We start from the raw sequence: 18,978 nt of genomic DNA on the forward strand, positions 1-18,978 counted from the left end.
TTTATGATTGTGAGCACTCATTAAAGTAGGACATGCTAAAGAGTTGATGTTGGACAAGGAAGACAACGTAATGGGTTATGTTTTCTAATATCTGAATTAAAGTATATTGTCATGGATCATCCAACATGTTTAGCTCGCCTTTCCCCCTCATGCTAGACAAATTCCTTGCACCAAGTAGAAATACTACTTGTGCTTCCAAATATCCTTAAACCCAGTTTTGCCATGAGAGTCCACCATATCTACCTATGGATTGAGTAAGATCCTTCAAGTAAGTTGTCATGTTGCATGCAATAAAAATTGCTCTCTAAATATGTATGACATATTAGTGTGGAGAAAATAAGCTTTATATGATCTTGTGATATGGAATTAATAAAAGCGACGGACTGCATAATAAAGGTCTGTATCACAAGTGGCAATATAAAGTGACGTTCTTTTGCATTAACATTTTGTGCATCCAACCAAAAAGCACATGACGACCTTTGCTTCCCTCTGCGAAGGGCCTATCTTTTACTTCTTGTCTTACATTAAGAGTCATGGTGATCTTCACCTTTCCTTTTACATTTTATCCTTTGGCAAGCACCTCGTGTTGGAAAGATCCTGATATATATATCCAATTGGATGTAAGTTAGCATGAACTATTATTGTTGACATTACCCTTGAGGTAAAAGGTTGGGAGGCAACACTATAAGGCCCTATCTTTCTCTGTGTCCGATTAAAACTCCATACCCATAAGTATTGTGTGAGTGTTAGCAATTCTGAAAGACTAAATGATAGTTGAGTATGTGGACTTGCTGAAAAGCTCTTATATTGACTCTTTTCGATGTTATGATAAATTGCAATTGCTTCAATGATCAAGATCATAGTTTGTTGGTTCTCAATGAAGTTTCTGATTCATACTTGATATTGTGAATAGATTGTTACTTTAGCATAAGAAATCATATGACAAAATTTATGTATGTTGCTGTTATAAGAATGATCATGATGCCCTCATGTCCGTATTTTATTTTATCGACACCTCTATCTCTAAACATGTGGACATATTTTTCTATATCGGCTTTCGCTCTAGGACAAGTAAGGTCTAAGCATGGGGGAGTTGATACGTCCATTTTGCATCATGCTTTTATATCATTATTTATTGCATTATGGGCGGTTATTACACGTTATGTCACAATACTTATGGCTATTCTCTCTTATTTTACAAGGTTTACATGAAGAGGGAGAATGCCAGCAGCTAGGATTCTGGGCTGGAAAAGGAGCAAATATTAGAGACCTATTCTGCATAGCTCCAAAAGTCCTAAAACTCCACGAAAGCCATTTTTGGATTTAATAAAAAATACTGAGCCGAAGAAATACTAGAGGGGGCCCACACCCTGGCCATGAGGGTGGGGGTGCGCCCTACCCCCCTGGGCGCGCCCCCTGCCTTGTGGGCCCCCTGGCAGCCCTCCGGTGGCCATCTTCTGCTATATGAAGTCTTTTACCCTGGAAAAAATCATAAGCAAGCTTTCGGGACGAAACTCCGCCGCCACGAGGCAGAACCTTGGCGGAACCAATCTAGGGCTCCGGCGGAGCTATTCTGCCGGGGAAACTTCCCACCAGGAGGGGGAAATCATCACCATCGTCATTACCATCGATTCTGCCGGGGAAACTTCCCTCCGGGAGGCCGAAATCATCACCATCTATCCTATCATCGGGAGGGGGTCAATCTCCATCAACATCTTCACCAACACCATCTCCTCTCAAACCCTTTTTCATCTCTTGTATCCAATCTTTGTCCCAAAACCTCGGATTGGTACATGTGGGTTGCTAGTAGTGTTGGTTACTCCTTGTAGTTGATGCTAGTTGGTTTATTTGGTGGAAGATCATTCGTTTAGATCCTTAATGCATATTAATACCCCTCTGATCATGAACATGAATATGCTTTGTGAGTAGTTACATTTGTTCCTGAGGACATGGGTGAAGTCTTGCTATAAGTAGTCATGTGAATTTGGTATTCGTTCGATATTTTGATGAGATGTATGTTGTCTCTCCTCTAGTGGTGTTATGTGAACGTTGACTACATGACACTTCACAATTATTTGGGCCTAGAGGAAGGCATTGGGAAGTAATAAGTAGATGATGGGTTGCTAAAGTGATAGAGGCTTAAACCCTAGTTTATGCGTTGCTTCGTAAGGGGCTGATTTGGATCCACATGTTTAATGCTATGGTTAGGTTTACCTTAATACTTCTTTTGTAGTTGTGGATGCTTGCAATTGGGGTTAATCATAAGTGGATGCTTGTCCAAGAAAGGGCAGTACCCAAGCACCGGTCCGACCACATATGAAATTATCAAAGTAACGAACGTGAATCATATGAACATGATGAAAACTAGCTTGGCGATAATTCCCATGTGTCCTCGGGAGCGCTTTTCTCTATATAAGAACTTGTCCAGGCTTGTCCTTTGATACAAAAAGGATTGGGCCACCTTGCTGCACCTTATTTACTTTTGTTACTTGTTACTCGTTACAAATTACCTTATCACAAAACTATCTGTTACCGATAATTTCAGTGCTTGCAGAGAATACCTTACTAAAAACCGCTTGTCATTTCCTTCTACTCCTCGTTGGGTTCGACACTCTTACTTATCAAAAGTACTATGATAGATCCCTTACACTTGTGGGTCATCAACCACCGAGAGGTCCTTCCCCCTCACGTGGGTGTCCACTATGTGACGTGAGGTGAACTATCGTCCGTTGTCGTCATCAGCCATGGGGAGCACCGTTGGAGCCACGGGGAGCGACATTGGAGACGTTGGATATCCCCTCAGTATGTGTCGTTGTGGGTGTGCTTGATTATTGTGTCGTGGGGCGCGAGAGATGAAGGTAAATGGCCGCGGGAATAAATGGGGCCGGGTGGCCTGGATTTGGCACATCCGCATGACAATTTTTGCACTGGGTAACTGCATCGTCGTGCCGCGGCCGATGCAACTGAATACATCTGGCATCATGATCGTACGTGATCATGCGCCAGCCCCAAACACTGGGAGCACACACGGAGGGACACGAGAGCAGGGTGCATGCGGCGGGACGCGAGCATAGCGTGTTGCGGCCGCCTCAACTGCGAGCAACCACACGCATAGAGTAGTTCGGCCGGCAGTTGCGAGCTGGTGGCATGATGTGAAACTACGTTGCATTCCACATCACACGATGGTCAAACAATCATTCGCGACGTGCGTAGAGAGCGACCGTGTGCTACCTTCGTCCTTGTTTATTAGTCTGCTTTATATTCTGTACCATATTTTGATCTTAAATTTAACTAACAAAATGTTAATGCATGTTAATAAAAAATAATATAATTGGAAACGATGTTCGAAAATGAATCCAAGGATATAATCTTTGCTGACATGCATTTGTATTTTATTAGTTAAATCTCTAGTCAAAATTTGACACAAAAATACAAACTGGACTTATAAAGCAGGACCGAGGTAGTAGGTAATTAAATCACAAACATCTTTTATTTGTTAACCATATGTGTACTTGTAATTTCATCCTCCTCATGCACGTCTTGTCACCCCGCTGCCGCAGACAGCTTTGAGCGCATGCTTGAGCAGCGTGCGCGGGCGTTCTTTTGGCCAAACGGTGGCTTGATGTGGCGCCCATAAATCGCCGGTGAGCCTGTTCCCGCGTAACCACGCAGGTTCCCGGGCTAGCTTCCCGCCCGACTCGGTGAAATCCCCCAAAATCCCAATGCTTACAGGCCTACTATATAAACCCTCATGGTAGGCGAGTCCCATGTCGCATTTTCCCCTCCCTCCCTGTAGCATATCTCGTCTGCTTCTCCCACAATCGCCAACGGCACCGGTCCTTCGTCGCTCAGCCACTCCGTCGTCATCAGAGGATAGTGCTACCTCTTGAGCTTGCGTTTGTTTTCCCTTGAAGAGGAAAGGGTGATGTAGCAAAGTAGCGTAAGTATTTCCCTTAGTTTTGAGAACCAAGGTATCAATCCAGTAGGAGACGATGCACAAGTCACCGAATACCTGCACAAATAATCAAGAACTTGCAACCAACACGATAAAGGGGTTGTCAATCCTTTCGCGGTCACTCGCAAAAGTGAGATCTTATAGAGATAATAAAGTAAATATTTTTGGTATTTTTGATGTATAGATTGGAAAGTAAAGATTGCAAAATAGTAGATCGGAAACTAGCAAGATGCAAACCAGATTTAATAATATGGAAAAGAGACCCGGGGGCCATAGGTTTCTCTAGTGGCTTCTCTTGAGATAGCATATATTACGGTGGGTGAACAAATTACTGCCAAGCAATTGATAGAAAAGCGCATTATTATGATGACATCTAAGGCAATGATCATGAACATAGGCATCACGTCTATGTCAAGTAGACCGACTCCTGCCTGCATCTACTACTATTACTCCACACATCAACCTCTATCCAGCATGCATCTAGACTATTAAGTTCATAAAGAACGGAGTAACGCATTAAGCTGTAGGTGCTAGTGAAATTACCTTTTGAAATTATGTGTGATGCTAGTGATTATGCTGTAGGTGCTGTTCTAGGGCAAAGAGTTGATAAGAAATTGAATGTTATCCAGTATGCTAGTAAAACTCTTGACACTGCCTAGAGAAATTATGCTACTACTGAAAAAGAATTCTTAGCAGTTGTGTTTGCATGTGATAAGTTTAGACCTTATATTGTTGATTCCAAATTTACTATTCACACTCATCATGCTGCTATTAAATATCTTATGGAAAAGAAAGATGCTAAGCTTAGAATCATTAGATGGGTTCTCTTGCTCCAAGAATTTGATTTGCATGTTATTGATAGAAAGGGAGCTGAGAACCCCGTTGCAGACAACTTGTCTACGTTAGAGAATGTTCTTGATGACCCACTGCCTATTGATGATAGCTTTCCTGATGAACAATTAGCGATCATTAATGCTTCTCGTATTGCTCCTTGGTATGTTGATTATGCTAATTACATTGTTGCTAAATTTATACCACCTAGTTTCACATACCAGCAAAAGAAAATGTTCTTTTATGATTTAAGACATTACTTCTGGGATGACCCACACCTTTATAAAGGAGTAGATGGTGTTATTAGACGTTGTGTACCTGAGCATGAACAGGAACAGATCCTACACAAGTGTCACTCTGAATCCTATGGAGGACTACACGCTGGAGATAGAACTGCACACAAGGTACTTCAATCCGGTTTTTATTGGCCTACTCTCTTCAAAGATGCTCGTAAGTTTGTCTTATCTTGTGGTGAATGTCAAAGAATTGGTAATATTAGTAGACGTCAAGAAATGCCTATGAATTATTCTCTTGTTATTTGAACCGTTTGGTGTTTGGGGCTTTGATTATATGGGACCTTTTCCTGCCTCTAATGGTTACACACATATTTTAGTTGTTGTTGATTACGTTACTAAGTGGGTAGAAGCTATTCCAACTAGTAGTGCTGATCATAACACCTCTATTAAGATGCTTAAAGAAGTTATTTTTCCGAGGTTTGGAGTCCCTAGATATCTTATGTGACGCCCTCGATTCAATCATACACTAATCATACACGCAAATGTGTACGATCAAGATCAAGGACTCACGGGAAGATATCACAACACAACTCTAGACACAAAAATAAAATAATACAAGCTTTATGTTACAAGCCAGGGGCCTCGAGGGCTCGAATACATAAGCTCGAAAACACAAGAGTCAGCGGAAGCAACAATATCTGAGTACAGACATAAGTTAGACAAGTTGCCTTAAGAAGGCTAGCACAAAAGCAACATTGATCAAAAAGGCAAGGCCTCCTGCCTGGGAGCCTCCTAACTACTCCTGGTCGTCGATGGTCTCCACGTAGTAGTATGCATCGATGGTGGCATCTGGCTCCTGGGCTCCGACATCTGGTTGCATCAACCGGAAAGAAGAAGAAAGGGGGAAAGGGGGAGCAAAGCAACCGTGAGTACTCATCCAAAGTACTCTCAAGCAAGGATCTACACTACATATGCAACATTATCAAAGGAAGGCTGTATATGTGGACTGGGCTGCAAAAATGCCAGAATAGAGAGAAGGCCTAGTCCTATCGAAGACTAGCATCTTCAGCATCTTCAAGCATCTTGCGGCATCAGAAGAGATAAGAGTAGCATAAAGTAAAGTAGCAGTGGTGTTATCAACCTCGGTCGGAGATCCTTTCTCGAATCCCTGCGAGAAAGAAATCCCAGAGCCATACTATCCAGTTATAATCACAATCCATTACTCATCACCATCCAATTCTCATCACCAGTATCCAGTTCTAGTTGTATCGATCGGGATACAACTCCAAGTGTCCGTTACCGTAGGACAGGCTATCGATAGATGTTTTCTTCCCTGCAGGGGTGCACCAACTTACCCACCACGCTCGATTAACTCCGGCCGGACACACTTTCCTAGGTCATGCCCGGCCTCGGCCAAACAATACGCCGCAACCCGACCTAGGCTTAATAGAGAGGCCAGCACGCCGGACTAAAACTATGCCCCCAGGGGTCATGGGCCATCACCCCGAGAACTCCTGCACGTTGCGTGGGCGGCCGGTGAGCAGACCTAGCTACCTCCCTAAAAAGGCAGGAGCTTACCAGTCCAACCCGGCGCCCGCTGCTCAGTCGCTGACGTCTATTAAACTTCGGCTGATGTGTACGACGCAGAACGCCCATACTATGCCCATGTCATGGTTAGTGCTATCAAGCCAGAGTCCCCTCGGATCAAATATCCAAATCGTAGTGGATTAGGAACGCGCGGTAACAAGCAGAGACTCACGAAAGATGTGACCCCATTGCCCTGTCTCGAGGACTTGCGGCAAGGGATAAGAATACCCGCCCACGCCTCGTAATTATCTCACGGGCACCTTCCAGGTCAACCCGACTCCTCATCACTCGCAATTATGCTCGCGCGGGTACTCCTCAGGGTCGACCCGTCTTTAGTAACATGGTTCAGTGTAGAGTCATAGTAATCATAGTAACTGTGTGTCTAAACATCAAGGGGAAAACCCGAGGAATCACCCCCGGTGAATTCCACTCAATGTAATCATCAAATTGAACGTAAGAGGAATCACCCCTGAGGTTCACACTTGAGGGGTTGCACGACAGAGTCGTATCGGAAGTGGTTAAGGTGGAATCACCCTCGATGACCACGACCGAATAGCTACACTACAGGGTTAACATCAGAAGTGTTGTAGAGGTCTCACCCTCGGCACTCAATAGTAACTCTGCAGAGTCGAGCAACGAAGGGGCGTGATGTGACATGAGGTGTCGGGTCCTGGTCTTCGATCCCGTTGATCGGGTCTTCTGATAATCCAGCGGGGCAGTCGAGTCAAGTGGGGTGGGGGGGTCACTGATGGGTCTCAAACCAACCTATACTAAGCAGTTTAGGATAAGCAGGTAGGTAACAATAGCAGGTTACAATAAACAGGCTATGCAGCAGAATAGGAGCAAACAATAACAATAGCAACATCTAATGCAAGCATGAGAGAATGTAATGGGCGATATCGGGATGATTAAAGGGGGGCTTGCCTGGTTGCTCTGGCAAGGAGGGGTCGTCGTCGACGTAGTCGATCACAGGGGCAGCATCGGTCTTGGGGTCTACCGGAGAGAAGAGGGGGAAGAAACAATAAATATAAAGAAAACATAGCATCACAAAGCAGAACATGGCAAAATGCTGTGCCGGGAGTGACCTAACATATGGCTACACGATAAAGGTGAAGGGGGGAATCAACGGGAAAGTTTTCCCGGTTCCGGACCTGTGTCAGACAGATGACCGGAGGGGGAATGTCCCATGTTCAGCATGCTAGAGGCATGTGACAGATGAACGGACCGCGTATTCAGATTCGTTGGATTTTTCTGAGCAACTTTCATATAGAAAACATTTTCATCTGAGCTACGGTTTAATTTCTATGAATTTTCAAAGTTTAAACAAAAACCTGGAATTATCTAAATTAATAGAAATGAATTATGATGCCAGCAAAGTGTCAGCATGACATCAGTAGGTCAACAGACCCGCTGACTGGTCAAACTGACCAGTGGGTCCCACATGTCATGGAGAGAGGGCTAACAGTGGGGTTATTTTAATTGAACTGGTGTTAGTTAGCAGTTGGGCCCCACATGTCAGTCTCTAAAATGCAACTAATTATGTTTTAATTAATAAAACGTTGGTTAAACTAATTACACAGTGGGGCCCGTATGTCAGCCTGGGCCCAGCGTCAGTGACTCAAGTGATGGGGCCCACGCATCCATGTTGGCGGCTGCGCCGGGGAGGGCTCCGGCGACCAAGGCGACGGTGGCGCCTCGCCGGAGTTGGTCGGGGCCGCGCTACAGGGGGCCTCCGGACCTGCGGCTTGGACCTAAGGGCGCGGCCCGGCGCCGCGCACGTGATGGTGACGACGACCGGCGTCGGGGACGACCGGAGCATCACCGGCGACGAGAAAGGCGGCGACAAGCTTCGGGCGTGTGATGGCAAAGGCGAAGCAGCGTGCTACGAAACGAAAGAAAGGCTGGGGAGGATCCCCGTGGTGCGGCGAGTCCAACGGGCTTGAGCCCGTGACCAAAAGGTCACCGGAGCCTCGCCGGCGGCGAGCTCCGCGGCGATGCATTCCGGAGCTCATCGGGGACGGCGCTAGGAGGCACGGGAGGGAGCGTGCGCGTGCGCATTGGGCTCCTGGGAACCCCAAGAGCACAACTATGAGCTCAGGCGAGCGTGTCGATGGTCACAACGACGGCACCGAGCTCGTCGGCGGAGCTCGGCTCGGCCATGGCGGGTCCAGCCGTTCTAGGCGCGTACGGGAGCAAAAGAGAGGGGGGAGGAAAAGGGGCTCACCTTGCGGCACGCACGGTGTCCCTCGGAGGCTTAGTAGCAGCAGAGACGGCGCCGGAGACGAAGAAGGGCGGCGACGACCGGAGACGTGGACGAAAGGGATCCGGCGCTTCGGTGCTCCCCAACTCCAGCTGAGGCCACCGGTCGATGGAGAGGACGACGGCAGAGCTTACCATCAAGGTCAGCGGGCGCGGGGCCGCCGGTGGCCGCGACAACGATGGAGGGCGGCGGCGACTGCGCTCGGGCCGCGGATCTGGAGGAGAGGAGGGGCGGAGCGAGCGCGTGGGCGAGAGAGAGAGAGGGGGGGCAAGTGGGCGAGTGGGAGGCGAGGGGGCCGAGGCGTCGGGGTGGCCTTATCCCCTCCCGTCGATGGCGAGGTGGTCCGGTGGTGACGCGCGGGCGCGCGCCCTCGGTCGGTTGAACAGGGGAAGGGGGAGAGCGACGGCCCAGGGGGTGTGGACCGGCCTGTTGGGCCAGCTGGCTCGGGTGGGCCAAAGCCTGAGTGAGGCAGAGGGCCTCTCTCTCTCCCCTCTACTTCTCCTTTTCCTTCTTTTTTTGTTTTTTTATTTTCCAGCAGCATTTTGCCTTTTCCTTTTTGTCAATAGGACTTTGCAAAATTATGCCATCGGCCAAAAATAATTTCAAAGAAGTATATTGCACTGCCACAAAAATGGTGGGAGGCTTTTGGAATAGCTGCCAATTTATAAATTAAAAAGGGCATTTAATTTATTGCTTAGGTCACTGCTTTAAGTAGCTTAGGCCACTTAAACCTTTTGCAAAAATGTTGGTTCACCACCAATATTAGTTGTGGATTATTTGGCACATGATGAACATTTTTGTGTTCATGTCTGAGCATTTTGAATTTCACTCATAATTTTAAATTGAATTCAACTAGAATTTAAAAGAGAGAGGAGACAATGATGATCAAACACTTGTTTAGCAAAATGATTAGCTTAACCCCAAGGGTTACTGTAGCATCATTACACCGGGGTGTTACAATTCTCCTCCTCTAAAAGAAATTCTCGTCCCGAGAGTTAAGAGGTAGAAGGGAACAGGTCGGGGTATTCAGCCCGGAGGTTATCTTCGCGTTACCAAGTGGCTTCATCTTTAGTATGATTCGACCATTGCACCTTGAGGAACTTGGTAACCTTCTGGCGGGTTCGATGTTCAGCTTCTTCAAGAATGCGGATAGGATGCTCTTTGTAAGTGAGATCATCTTGAACTTCAATCAATTCCGGGTCCACTTCACGTTCCGGATCCTTGAAGCATTGTCGAAGTTGCGACACATGGAAGACGTCATGAACGTGAGAGAACTGAGGTGGCAACTCCAGTTGATAAGCCACCAGTCCACGACGGGCGAGAATACGGAAGGGGCCAATGTAGCGAGGAGCTAACTTGCCCTTGACTCCGAACCGATGAGTGCCTCTCAAAGGAGTGACACGCAGATAAGCTTGTTCACCAGGTTGATAAGTTGAACCCCAGTGTTTCCGGTCATAGTTGCTCTTCTGGCGGGACTGGGCTGCCTTGAGATTATCCCGGACAATGCGAACCTGCTCTTCAGCTTGTTGAATAATGTCTGGACCAATGAGCGTCCATTCCCCAGTTTCTGACCAATTCAGAGGGGTTCGGCACTTACGTCCATAAAGCACTTCGAAGGGTGCCATTTTCAAGCTGGCTTGGTAGCTGTTGCTATAAGAGAACTCCGCATAAGGGAGAGATTCCTCCCACTTCTTGCCGAAAGAAATAACACAAGCTCGAAGCATGTCTTCAAGAATTTGATTGACTCGCTCGACTTGGCCTTGGGATTGGGGATGATAAGCAGTGCTCCAGGTAATATGAGTTCCCATTGCCTCTTGGAAACTTTCCTAGAACTTAGAAGTGAAAATACTGCCGCGGTCTGAACTGATCTCCTTCAGAATGCCGTGTAGTGACACAATTCGGGAGATATACAAGTTTGCTAATTGACTAGCAGTGATAGTCTCCTTGACTGGCAGAAAGTGAGCAACCTTTGAGAATTGGTCGATGACGACAAAGATAGCATCGTTACCTTTCTGAGACTTAGGAAGACCAGTGACGAAGTCCATTTGGATCTTATCCCACTTCCATTCAGGAATCGGAAGCGGTTGTAGAAGTCCAGCCGGTTTCTGATGTTCTGCTTTGACGCGACGACAAACGTCACATTCTTCAATATATCGAGCAATGTCTTGCTTCATATTAGACCACCAGTACTTTTGACGGATGTCTAGATACATCTTGGTACTTCCTGGATGAATAGAGAGAGGGGTGTCATGCGCTTCTTTCATCACCTTCTCTGTCATAAGCTCGAACCGGGGTACTACAATGCGATCTCTGAAGTATAAGGTTCCATCTTCACCAAGTGAGAAATCCCTGGATTTCTCTAAGGCAAAATCCTTTTTCATCAAATCAACATGAGCATCTTTGGCTTGAGCAGACTTAATTGCTTTCAGCAGAGTTGGTTCCAAGACAAGGTTATTCAGAGAACCCTGTGGAACTAGTTGAAGATTCAGCTTGCATAGCTCTTCATAAAGGCGGGGTTGAGCTTTGTAGACCTGGTGATTATTGCAATAAGACTTACAGCTCAGGGCATCGGCCATTACATTAGCCTTGCCAGGGGTATAAGATATACCACAGTTGTAGTCAGCAATAGCTTCCATCCACCGCTGCTGACGGAGGTTCAGATCTGGTTGAGTAAACAGGTACTTCAGACTCTGATGATCAGTGAAGATCTCGCAACGATTACCGAGAAGGTACTATTGCCATAGCATTAGTGCAAAGATAACCGCTGCAAGCTCGAGGTCGTGAACACGGTAGTTTTCCTCGTGAGGACGCACTTGACGGGAAGCGTAAGCAATCACCCTGCGCTCTTGCATTAGAACATAGCATAATCCTTGACGTGAAGCGTCACAATAGATGACGAAGTCCTTACGAGAATCAGGAGGAGCAAGCACTGGGGCAGAAGTCAGCTTGTCCTTGAGTGCCTGGAAACTTTCCTGACATTTGTCTGTCCAGTCGAACTTAATGCCTTTGTGAAGCAGATTAGTCAGTGGCTTGGCGATCTTGGAGAAATTCTCAACAAAGCAGCGACAATAGCTGGCTAGTCCGAGAAAGCTTCTGACTTGCTTGACAGTCTTCGGAGGGGTCCAGTCAAGAATAGCCTGAACGCGCTCTGGGTTGACGGCAATACCATCCTTGGAGATGACATGACCAAGGTAGGTGACTTCGGGCAACCAGAATTCACACTTGGAATACTTGGCATAAAGTTGATGCTCTCGAAGCTTTTCTAGAACAAGACGAAGATGTTCAGCATGTTCTTCTTTATTCTTTGAATATACCAGGATATCATCTAGATAGACTACTACGAACTTGTCGAGGTAATCCATGAATATATAGTTCATCAGACGCGAGAATGTGGCTGGAGCATTGGTCAAGCCGAAATACATGACGGTGTACTCGTAAGAACCATAACGGGTGACGAAGGCGGTCTTTGGAATATCCTCTTCATGAACACGGATCTGGTGGTAACCCAACCTCAAGTCGAGTTTAGAGAATATCGATGAACCAGCAAGTTGATCATACAGATCATTGATCCGAGGAAGGGGATATTTGTTCTGAATTGTAGCTTGGTTGATAGGACGGTAGTCTTGGACCAAACGGTTCGTTCCGTCCTTCTTCTTAACAAAGAGAGAAGGTGCTCCCCAAGCAGAGGAACTTGGACGAATGAAACCCTTGCAAAGAGATTTGTCGATTTCCTCCTTAAGTTCAAGGAGTTCATGAGGTGGCATCTTGTAGGGTCGTTTGGCAATAGGAACGGTGCCTGGTTTCAAGTCGATGACGAACTCAACGGCCCGGGCAGGGGGTATTCCTGGAAGTTCTTCTGGAAAAACGTCTTGGAAGTCGCGAACGACTGGAATCTTTTCAATTCCCTCAAGAGGTGCTGCGTTCAACACATTCAAAGCATAAAGTCGTGCTTCAGCATTTTGAACAAGCTGAGCATGGTAGGTTACTATCTCATCGGAAGGGTGTAGGAGGTGAACGACCTTGGTGGCTCAAACGATAGAGGCAGTATGCGCTTTCAACCATTCCATTCCCAGAATGAGGTCAATATTGGAAGACTCCAGAATAATGGGAGAAACATGAAATTCCAACCCTTCAATTTCAACGGGGACGTCGCGACCAATCATGGTAGTTCGACACTGACCCGCAGGGGTGCGTACCACTATCGGAGTGTTCATGGGCTCGCATCGAATGTCGTGTGCGTATGCAAAATTTTCTGACATGAATGAATGCGAGGCTCCTGAATCAATAAAACAGAAGCTGGTACTGAATTAACGAGAAGAGTACCCATCACAGTGGCAGGCTGATCTTGAGCTTCATTCAGATCAACATGATTAGCCTGACCACGACCATAAGGTCTGGCATTGTTGTTATGGGGCTGATTGTTACAGCCAATTGAAGGTAGATCCAACTGGCTCTTTTTCTGATTGCACTCTTTAGCAAGGTGGCCTAGGCGGCCATATCTGAAGCACAGACCATCATTGGGATCGGGAGTAGGAGCTTGGGATGGTACATCTCAAAGAGGCTGCCTCAGTGATGGAGGAGGCAGACGAGGTGCAGCGTAGGACTGTCTTGGTGCAGGTGCAGTTGGATGATACATGCTGTGGGGAATCCATATCCGACGCTTCTGCGCTGACGGGACCAACGATGAGCCAACGTCGCGACTACGCCTAAGGGATCCCTGGTGTTCCTGAAGACCAGCCTCAACCTGAATAGCCTTGTTCACCAAGGTGGCAAAGTCGGCAAAGTCATGAACGAGCAATGCTAGCTTGATATCAGGGTGAAGTCCATCATGAAACTTCTCTTGCTTACGAGCATCAGTTGCAATGTCTTCTTCAGCATAACATGACAAGTCCAGAAATTCCCTTGATAGGTATCTACAGACTTGTTGCCTTGGATGAGGTTGCGGAACTCTCGCTTCTTCCTGTCCATGGTTCCTTGAGGAATGAAACGGGCACAGAAGGCAGCTTGGAAATCCGGCCAAGTAATGACCGTTCCAGTAGGTAGGGTACGCCTGTGGCTGTCCCACCATTGAGCAGCAGGACCCTTGAGGAAGAAGGATGCGAAGGTGACATAGCTGGCAGGGGCGACACTAGCAGACTCCATTTCATATGGGATGTCACGAAGCCAGTCATCAGCATCAAGGGGCTGAGTTGAGCTGCGGTAAATAGTTGGGTTGAGGCGCATGAAGTCCTGCAGAGTTACCGGGGTTGGCTGTCGATTCATGTTCGGACGAGGAAACTGAGCCATCATTCCTTCCATGAACTGACGATTCAACTCAAACTGTTGCATCATTCCAGCAAAGAATTCGGGCGGTGGTGGATCATTGGCACCACGGCCACGACCAGCGGGTCTAACCATCCTGCTAACATGTAACAGGGGGTAGTTTAGCATTGAGCATTTGCAAAGACAAGGATCATTCATGATGAAACATGCATAAAGAAAGAGGTACGGTGGATACCACTTCGTAGTCAACACGACAGTGTGTGTTCTATTCAAGAGGCTATTCTAAGGTATAACTATGGCTTATCCAACTTCGGGGTGAATGTGGTCACGGAATCCTAATGTTAGTAAATTCGTTTAACCCGAGTAGAAGACAGTTCAGAGTCCCAGAGCATAAACGAGGAGTAAAAGATCCTAATAGCACCCAATGGCGACGTGGGCCGTAGGCCACACAACCAAGTTAGTAAAAGTTTTGCAGTGACTAGACTCAACTTCGCCCAAGGAGTTGGAAAGGGGGCTACCTACAGGCAGTCGGCTCTGATACCAACTTGTGACGCCCTCGATTCAATCGTACACTAATCATACACGCAAATGTGTACGATCAAGATCAAGGACTCACGGGAAGATATCACAACACAACTCTAGACACAAAAATAAAATAATACAAGCTTTATGTTACAAGCCAGGGGCCTCGAGGGCTCGAATACATAAGCTCGAAAACACAAGAGTCAGTGGAAGCAACAATATCTGAGTACATACATAAGTTAGATAAGTTGCCTTAAGAAGGCTAGCACAAAAGCAACATTGATCGAAAAGGCAAGGCCTCCTGCCTGGGAGCCTCCTAACTACTCCTGGTCGTCGACGGTCTCCACGTAGTAGTATGCATCGGCGGTGGCACCTGGCTCCTGGGCTCCGACATCTGGTTGCATCAACCGGAAAGAAGAAGAAAGGGGGAAAGGGGGAGCAAAGCAACCGTGAGTACTCATCCAAAGTACTCGCAAGCAAGGATCTACACTACATATGCAACATTATCAAAGGAAGGCTGTATATGTGGACTGGGCTGCAAAAATGCCAGAATAGAGAGAAGGCCTAGTCCTATCGAAGACTAGCATCTTCAGCATCTTCAAGCATCTTGCAGCATCAGAAGAGATAAGAGTAGCATAAAGTAAAGTAGCAGTGGTGTTATCAACCTCGGCCGGAGATCCTTTCTTGACTCCCTGCGAGAAAGAAATCCCAGAGCCATACTATCCAGTTATCATCACAATCCATTACTCATCACCATCCAATTCTCATCACCAGTATCCAGTTCTAGTTGAATCGATTGGGATACAACTCCAAGTGTCCGTTACCGTAGGACAGGCTATCAATAGATGTTTTCTTCCCTGCAGGGGTGCACCAACTTACCTACCATGCTCGATTAACTCCGGCCGGACACACTTTCCTGGGTCATGCCCGGCCTCGACCAAACAATACGCCGCAACCCGACCTAGGCTTAATAGAGAGGCCAGCACGCCGGACTAAACCTATGACCCCAGGGGTCATGGGCCATCGCCCCGAGAACTCCCGCATGTTGCGTGGGCGGCCGGTGAGCAGACCTAGCTACCTCCCTAAAAAGGCAGGAGCTTACTAGTCCAACCCGGCATGCGCCGCTCAGTCGCTGACGTCTATTAAACTTCGGCTGATGTATACGACGCAGAACGCCCATACTATGCCCACGTGATGGTTAGTGCTATCAGGCCACATGCCCCTCGGATCAAATATCCAAATCGTAGTGGATTAGGAACGCGCGGTAACAAGCAGAGACTCACGAAAGATGTGAACCCGTTGCCCCGTCTCGAGGACTTGCGGCAAGGGCTAAGAATGTCCGGCCATGCCTCGTAATTATCTCACGGGCACCTTCCAGGTCAACCCGACTCCTCATCACTCGCAATTATGCTCGCGCGGGTACCCCTCAGGGTTGACCCGTATTTAGTAACATGGTTCAGTGTAAAGTCATAGTAATCATAGTAACTGTGTGTCTAAACATCAAGGGGAAAACCCGAGGAATCACCCCCGGTGAATTCCACTCGATGTAATCATCAAGGTGAACGTAAGAGGAATCACCCCCGAGGTTCACACTTGAGGGGTTGCACGATAGAGTCGTATCGGAAGTGGTTAAGGCGGAATCACCCTCGATGACCATGACTGAATAGCTACATTACAGGGTTAACATCAGAAGTGTTGTAGAGGTCTCACCCTCGGCACTCAATAGTAACTCTGCAGAGTCGAGCAACGAAGGGGCGTGATGTGACGTGAGGTGTCGGGTCCTGGTCTTCGATCCCGTTGATCGGGTCTTCTGATAATCCAGCGGGGCAGTCGAGTCAAGTGGGGGGGGTCAATGATGGGTCTCAAACCAACCTATACTAAGCAGTTTAGGATAAGCAGGTAGGTAACAATAGCAGGTTACAATAAACAGGCTATGCAGCAGAATAGGAGCAAACAATAACAGTAGCAACATCTAATGCAAGCATGAGAGAATGGAATGGGCGATATCGAGATGATCAAAGGGGGGGCTTGCCTGGTTGCTCTGGCAAGGAGGGGTCATCGTCGACGTAGTCGATCACAGGGGCAGCATCGGTCTTGGGGTCTACCGGAGAGAATAGGGGGAAGAAACAGTAAATATAAAGCAAACATAGCATCACAAAGCAGAACATGGCAAAATGTTGTGCCGGGAGTGAACTAACATATGGCTACACGATAAAGGTGAAGGGGGGAATCAACCGGGAATGTTTTCCCGGTTCCGGACCTGTCTCAGACAGATGACCGGAGGGGGAATGTCCCATGTTCAGCATGCTAGGGGCATGTGACAGATGAACGGACCACGTATTCGGATTGGTTGGAATTTTCTGAGCAACTTTCATATAGAAAACATTTTCATCTGAGCTACGGTTTAATTTCTATGAATTTTCAAAGTTTAAACAAAAACCTGGAATTATCTAAATTAATAGAAATGAATTATGACGCCAGCATGACATCAGCAGGTCAACAGACCCGCTGACTGGTCAAACTGAGCAGTGGGTCCCACATGTCATAGAGAGAGGGCTAACAGTGGGGTTATTTTAATTGAACAGGTGTTAGTTAGCAGTTGGGCCCCACATGTCAGTCTCTAAAATGCAACTAATTAGGTTTTAATTAATAAAACATTGGTTAAACTAATTACGCGGTGGGGCCCGTATGTCAGCGTCTCTGGGCTGCCCAGTCAGCAGTTGACTGGGTCAACCCAGTCAACTGGGACCCGCTGGGCCCAGCGTCAGTGACTCAGGTGATGGGGCCCACGCATCCATGTTGGCGGCTGCGCCGAGGAGGGCTCTGGTGACCAAGGCGAAGGCAGCGCCTCGCCGGAGTTGGCCGGGGCCGCGCTACAGGGGGCCTCCGGACCTACGGCTTGGACCTAAGGGCGCGGTCCGGCGCCGCGCACACGATGGTGACGACGACCGGCGTCGGGGACGACGGAAGCATCGCCGGCGACGAGAAAGGCGGCGACGAGCTTCGAGCGTGTGATGGCGAAGGCGAAGCAGCGTGCTATGGAACGAAAGGAAAGGCTGGGGAGGATCCCCATGGTGCGGTGAGTCCAACGGGCTTGAGCCTCCGCGGCGATGCATTCCGGAGCTCATCGGGGACGGCGCTAGGAGGCACGGGAGGGAGCGTGCGCGTGCGCGTTGGGCTCCTGGGAACCCCAGGAGCACAACTGTGAGCTCAGGCGAGCGTGTCGACAGTGACAACGACGACAACGAGCTCGTCGGTGGAGCTCGGCTCGGCCATGGCGGGTCCAGCTGTTCTGGGCGCGTACGGGAGCAAAAGAGAGGGGGGGAGGAAAAGGGGCTCACCTTGCGGCACGCACGGTGGCCCTCGGAGGCTTAGTAGCAGCAGAGACGGCACCGGAGACAAAGAAGGGCGGCGACGACCGGAGACATGGACGAAAGGGATCCGGCGCTTCGGTGCTCCCCAACTCCAGCTGAGGCCACGGGTCGATGGAGAGGACGACGGCAGAGCTTACCGTCAAGGTCAGCGAGCGCGGGGCCGCCGGTGGCCGCGACAACGACGGAGGGCGGCGGCGACTTCGCTCGGGCCGCGGATCTGGAGGAGAGGAGGGGCGGAGCGAGCGCGTGGGCGAGAGAGAGAGAGGGGGGGCAAGTGGGCGAGTGGGAGGCGAGGGGGGTGAGGCGTCAGGGCGGCCTTATCCCCTCCCGTCGACGGCGAGGTGGTCCGATGGCGACGCGCGGGCGCGCGCCCTCGGTCGGTTGAATAGGGGAAGGGGGAGAGCGACGGCCCAGGGGGTGTGGGCCGGCCTGTTGGGCCAGCTGGCTCGGGTGGGCCGAAGCCTAAGTGAGGCAGAGGGCCTCTCTCTCTCCCCTCTACTTCTCCTTTTTCTTCTTTTTTCATTTCTTTTTATTTTCCAGCAGCATTTTGCCTTTTCCTTTTTGTCATTAGGACTTTGCAAAATTATGCCATTGGCCAAAAATAATTTCAAAGAAGTATATTGCACTGCCACAAAAATGGTGGGAGGCTTTTGGAATAGCTGCCAATTTTATAAATTAAAAAGGGCATTTAATTTATTGCTTAGGTCACTACTTTAAGTAGCTTAGGCCACTTAAACCTTTTGCAAAAATGTTGGTTCGCCACCAATATTAGTTGTGGATTATTTCGCACATGATGAACATTTTTGTGTTCATGTCTGAGCATTTTGAATTTCACTCATAATTTTAAATTGAATTCAACTGGAATTTAAAAGAGAGAGGAGGCAATGATGATCGAACACTTGTTTAGCAAAATGATTAGCTTAACCCAAAGGGTTACTATAGCATCATTAC

This window comes from Triticum aestivum, chromosome 6B (assembly GCF_018294505.1).
Source record: "Triticum aestivum cultivar Chinese Spring chromosome 6B, IWGSC CS RefSeq v2.1, whole genome shotgun sequence".
NCBI lineage: Eukaryota > Viridiplantae > Streptophyta > Magnoliopsida > Poales > Poaceae > Triticum > Triticum aestivum.